Source organism: Hibiscus syriacus, unplaced genomic scaffold (assembly GCF_006381635.1).
Source record: "Hibiscus syriacus cultivar Baekdansim isolate YM2019G1 unplaced genomic scaffold, ASM638163v2 tig00110637_pilon, whole genome shotgun sequence".
NCBI lineage: Eukaryota > Viridiplantae > Streptophyta > Magnoliopsida > Malvales > Malvaceae > Hibiscus > Hibiscus syriacus.
Window position 1 is genome coordinate 855046 of NW_024062808.1, and position 6165 is coordinate 861210.

Consider the following 6165-nt stretch of genomic DNA (forward strand, 5'->3'; position numbering starts at 1 on the left):
CTTTAACATTCGAAGTTTATATAATTTTTTTTATTTTCTTTTTCTTGAGGTTTCTGTTTATGAACTAGAAATCATTATGAATTTCTAGATTTTTTAGTTGTAATAATATATTTGAATCGGGTTGGGATTTTATTCTAAAAATTGGGTCAAATTCGAGGCGGGAGAAAAGTCAGCAACCATCGAGGTAAGGTAGAATTAGGTAGAAGTAATGTATTTCCAGGTCGGGGTCGGAGCTACAGAAAAATCGACCTACCCTACCTCGTGCCTATCTCTAACCTAAAATGATAATGTTGAAAATATTAGACATCTTCTTTGGGCAAAGAAAAATTGACCTACCCTACCTCATCCCCTCCACCGCATGATGAACTCGCTGTTGCGGTTACGTCGGTGGTTACTTCTTCCATGAATAATAGTCTCCTTGCTGCTTATACGAAAGACGAGATCCATGCTGCTTTTCTCCAGATAGATCCACATAAGGCGCCTGGTTTAGATGGTTTACCCGACAATTTTAATAGATCCTTTTGGCCAATTATTGGCGATGATGTACTTAGTTCTTGCTTAGCTCTGCTAGAGGGTCGTGAATCGATGCATAATTTAAATAAAACTGTGTTGGTACTCATCCCTAAAGTGGTGGAACCAGAATTATTATCACAATTTAGACCAATTGCTATGCGTAATGTCATATATAAAATAGTTGCTAAAGTGTTGGTTAACTGGCTACGCCCATTGTTGTCGAATTGTATTGATGATAATCAAGGTGCTTTTGCCCCTCGTAAACTGATCACAGACAACGTACTAATTTCTTATGAACTCTTTCATTATTTATAACATGGGCAGCCCAACTCGCCACGTGGCGCTTCTTTGAATGACCGCGTTGAATGGCTCTTCCTCCGCAATATGCTCCTTCGGCTTGGCTTCGCGGAACGGTGGGTTTCATTAATCATGTATGTGTTACCTCTGTCTCTTACCAAGTCCGTATTAATGGATGTCTCTCTGAAAGTTTCAATGCATCCCACGGTCTCCGCCGAGGCGATCCACTATCGCCTTTCCTCTTTGTCCTATGTGCCCAAGGTCTTTCTTCCTTTCTTCATTGGGAGCAACAACATGACCGTATTCAGGGTTTTTGGGTCAGCCGTACTGGTCCACTTGTCGCGCATCTCTTTTATGCCGATGATTGTCTACTATTTATCCGTAATTCGGAACCAGAATTTTCACGTGTCCATGAGGTGCTTGCTTTATATGAGTGGCTGTCGGGCCAGAAGGTGAATTATGAGAAATCCAGTATTTATTTCTCTCCGGTGACGCCTAAAAACCTACAGGATCAGCTTAGTTCTACAGTTGGTTTTTCTACGGTCCTTGACCTCGGTATATATCTGGGTATGCCTCTAATTGTTGGCCGTAATAAGAATTTGGCTTTTGGATTTCTCCAGGACAAAGTGACTTCTAGAGTTCGGAGTTGGAACAAGAATCTCATATCCTATGCTGGTCATGTCGTGACATTAAAGCGGTGGGACAAGCACTTCTGACTTATGTTATGGGCTATTTTTTAACCCCGGACGGGGTGCTCTCTGACATCACTTCGTCACTTCGCACCTATTGGTGGACAGATGACTCTTCGTCTAGAGGATGGCCTCTTGTTGCTTGGCATACTTTCCGTCAACATAAACGCTTAGGGGGAATTGGATTTCACGACTTGCGACAATTCAATTATGCGATGTTGGGTAAACAATTATGGCGGCTACTCCAACATCCTACATGTTTATAGACCCGCGTTCTAGCAACGAAGTATTTCCCGTCTTACCATCTCTTTGATGCCCAACTTGGTATCAACCCTTCCTTTGTTTGACGCAGTCTTTACAATGCTATTCATGTCTTAAAACCTGCTTTTCATTGGCGAATTGGTCTGAACAGTCCAACTGCTATGTTAAGTGTTAATTTGGGTGGACTTCACCCTGTTCGGCTCCAATCTGCTTACGTAGACAGTGTCTCACAACCAATTGCTTGTGGAGAGTTCATGGTTCCCGATGCTACACGTTGGAATGCCCCGTTGGTCCACCAAATTTTCACTCCGACTGATGCAACTGAAATTTTGCGTTGTGCGATCTACCCGATTCCATTTGATATGCTCATTTGGAGTGGCCACTCTTCCGGCACCTACTCTGTGCGATCGGGCTATAAGTGGTTGGTCCGCCAGTCAATGCCTACGTTGCAGCCATCACGGCTCTGGCTCTATCTGACGCGGTTGCATACTCTCCCACAAGTTAGGATGTTTGGTTGGTAAGCAGCTCACGAAGCTTTACCAATCGGACGACGCCTAGCCCACACTGGTACTGCTGATATAACCTGCTGTCTTTGTGGATCTCATAATGAAACCGTTTTTCATGCTTTACGTGACTGCCCATTGGTTACACCTATTTTGGTGGAAGCTGGTGTTTCCTTTGTGCAAAATCACCAGGCTTTCTCATCTTTTGGGGCGTGGCTGGAACACCTGATGAACATACTGCTAGTGCATCGGTTCATCACCTTATTGGTTTTGCTCTGGAAGTTTTGGCACCGTCGAAATCTGTTTTTCCATGAAGGTCAGCTACCTGGGTGGCAACTCATTGCATCTGGAGCAGCGCTTCAATCGGGTTTTGTCAATGCCATGACTGCATCGGGGTCCTCGGCTGCTGCCTTTACATCGGGTTTCATCTTCATCGTTGGACCAAACCTCAAGTGGGATCCTTCAAAGTGAATGTCGATGGAGCATGTCCATGCTCATCTACTACACTAGCAATAGGTATGGTGCTTCGGGATTCAACAGGCATGGTGATGGCAGGACGAGCTTTTCGAGTTTCTGTACCCCCCCTCAGCAGGTGTGATTGAGGAGTTGGCAATTTCTAATGGTGTCCGACTAGCTCGTGATGCTGGATTGCCCCGGGTGGTAGTTGAAAGTGACTCATGGAACGTTGTGGACCATCTTCTTAACCCGACCACTGATGTCTCGCCTCTTCAGTTTTATCTTCGTGAAGCGCGGCAAATTCTGGATTTAAACCCGTTCATTACAATCCAGTTCATCCGTCGTGAAGCTAATGGCGCGGCCCATGCACTTGCAAATTACGCGTCGGTCTGATATATCATCTTGTATTGCAGTTGTTGTCAATTTTGACATTATGTTTGGTTAATGAAATTCGGTTATTTAAAAAAACTACAAAAAGTTAGAAATTAAATAATAAATATTTTATTTACTTTTAGGTTAAATTACATATTTAATACCTAAACTATCAGTTTTGGTTCGTTTTAGTATCTAAACTTTCAATTTTTTTCAAAATCATACCTAAAATTTAGTTTTTATTTCGTTTTAGTACCCGTTCAAAATTTAACGCTAAATTTTGAAAAAATTAAAAGTTTAGATACTAAAACGAGCCAAAATTGATAGTTTAGATACTAAACGCATTAAGTTTTTAATGGCGGGTACTAGATTCAAAAACTTAACATTAGGTACAGTGGTGGATCTAGAAATTTTAAAATAGGGGTGCAAAATTTTAATATTCTTTTCCTAAAAATAATGGGCATGCAAAAAATTTTATTTTTTCTATTTTTCTTAATATATTAAACTAAATTTCACATTTTTTCTTAAATAATAGAGATACAGTTTTCATTTTCTTGAGGTTTCTGATTATGAACTAGAAATCATTATGAATCTCTAGATTCTCCAATCGTAATAATATAATTGGATCGAGTCGAATCAGAACGAATTCAAGACGAAAAAAAACCCAACAACCATCGATACGGAGTAGAATTAGGTAAAAGTAATATATTTTCGGGTCGAAGTGGATATTATAGAAAACGGCCAGGCCTGACCCGACCCGTGCCAGTCAACTAAGAAAATATTATATGATTTTATACACACATGTATAGATTATCTTCCTTGTCATTCTAGTAAGCATGGCGATAATGGAAACTAATGCTGTGCTTTCACTCTCACTCTCCATATGCACTTTCTTCATCCAAACAGTGCTTTCGTCATCAACAGATTCATTCGTCTTTGGTGGCTGCAGCCAACCGCAGTACACGCCCAACTCACCCTTCGAGTCCAACCTCAACTCGCTACTCACTTCCCTTGTCAACTCGGCTACCTACTCCTCCTACAACAGCTTCACCGTCATTGGCTCGACTCCACAGGACGTCGTCTACGGCCTCTACCAATGCCGCGGCGACCTCTCCATGCCCGACTGCGCCACCTGCGTCGCCCGCGCCATCACCAAGGTCGGCTCTTACTGCCCCACCGCATGCGGCGGCGCGGTTCAGCTGCAGGGCTGCTACGTCAAGTACGACAACGCCTCGTTCCTCGGGGCCGAGGACAAGAACGTGGTGTACAAGAAGTGCGGGCCGTCGGTGGAGTACGCCAAGGAGGAGGAGATCGTCGGCCGTCGTGACGCGGTGATGGGCGGGTTGATGAGCGACGGCGGGATGTTTAGGGTGGGCGGGTCCGGAGAAGTTCAGGCTTTGGCTCAATGCATGGGGGATCTCGGCGTCGGAGAATGCCGGGATTGTTTGTCGGAGGCGATCGGACGGTTGAAAAGCGATTGCCGGGCGGCGGTGTACGGCGATTTGTTCTTGGGGAAGTGTTATGCACGGTTCTCCACCGTGGGGGCTTGGGGAATTGCAGCTAAAAGACGTTTGCCACTGTCATTGGATTACTTGCTGATAATGGGATTGCTGTCATTGTCATTTTTCATGCTTTCCTAAAGAAAGGTGGCGGGAGGAAATGGTAAAATATTAGAAAAGCCCTTCCAGCTCATTGCTTTGTTTAAATAAGTCCTTCTACTTTGTTTAATTATTTTAAGCGTAAATTATGCATCTAGTCATCCAACTATCACATTGATTAAGTTATGATTACCCAACTATTTTACTTTCAAAATCATCACTAATGTTAAATATTGATTTCATTTTATTCGTTTGTTGTTAAAAAATTAAAGGTAATTATAATGTGTCCCTATAAGATAATGACATATCATCATTGATTTTTTTTTAAACGTCATATTAGTAGTTCTATTAATCTTTTAACGGTGGGTGACCAAAATGAAATCAAAACGTAACTTAGTGACGCTTTTTAAAAAATAGTTGGATGATCAAAACAAAACTAAAGTGATAGTTAGATGACTAAATACGTAATTTACCCTACTTTTAAATAAACTAATATCCTTTTATTGGTATTTAAGGAAATCTTTTATTTCAACTGAAACGTTGCTTTTTCGTAAATAATTTATTTAATTTAAATGTCTGGGACTTTCTTGAAAAAGAAAACCACACATTAAGCAACTAGTTACTTTTTTAAGGTCAAATTCCAATTCCAGTCCCTATAGTTTGCTTCGATTTGGGATTTAGTCTCGATATTTTACTTTATTTCAATTCCGGTTAAACCATAGAGACGAAATTTTAAAAATTCTATTCCGAAATATACTAGAACGATTCTTTGGGTTTGAATGAATAACTTAATCATTGTTACAATTCGATGCAGGTACATAAATATGCCAAGAATTGCACAACAAAAGGGCAGAATTTATTTAGGGTTTGTTGATCTCTTTTTCTTTTTTCTTCACGAAATGTTGCTTTCCACCAAAAGGACAAATGGGAAGATGTGCAATTTGCCCATTATAAAAAAAGCTTATAAGGAGAGAAAAGGGACACTTTCCCCTCCACTTAACAAAGCTGGCTTTGTCTTAATGTTATAAAACAAGGGGATCTATATGTGATTATTTATTTGTAAAAGGTAGTGTTTGCAAATGGTGTTCCTTTAGTTATCTCTTCCTTATACCCTACGTTTACTTTCTCAATCATTGGTAATTTATTTCGGTTAAAATATGTGTTTAGTATCTAAATTATCAGTTTTCCTCTGTTTTAGTATTTAAACTTTCAATTTTTTAAAAATTATACCTAAAGTGTAGTTTTTGTTTCATTTTGGTATCCCGTTCAAAATTTAAGTTTCGAAAAAAATTGAAAGTTTGGGTACTAAAACAGACAAAAACTGATAGTTTTGATACTAGATGTGTTAAATTTTAAACGGCAGTGTACTAAAATGAAACAAAAACTAAACGTTAGGTATGAATTTGAAAATATTGAACGTTTAAGTACTAAAACAGATGAAAACTGATAATTTAAGCACTAAATGTGTAATTTACT

General features: G+C 40.2%; 1 pseudogene; it reads left to right on the plus strand.

Moving 5' to 3' along the window:
* The first annotated feature begins 3923 nt into the window (after positions 1-3923).
* Positions 3924-5722, plus strand: LOC120136710 (annotated as a pseudogene).
* Positions 5723-6165: the final 443 nt, after the last annotated feature.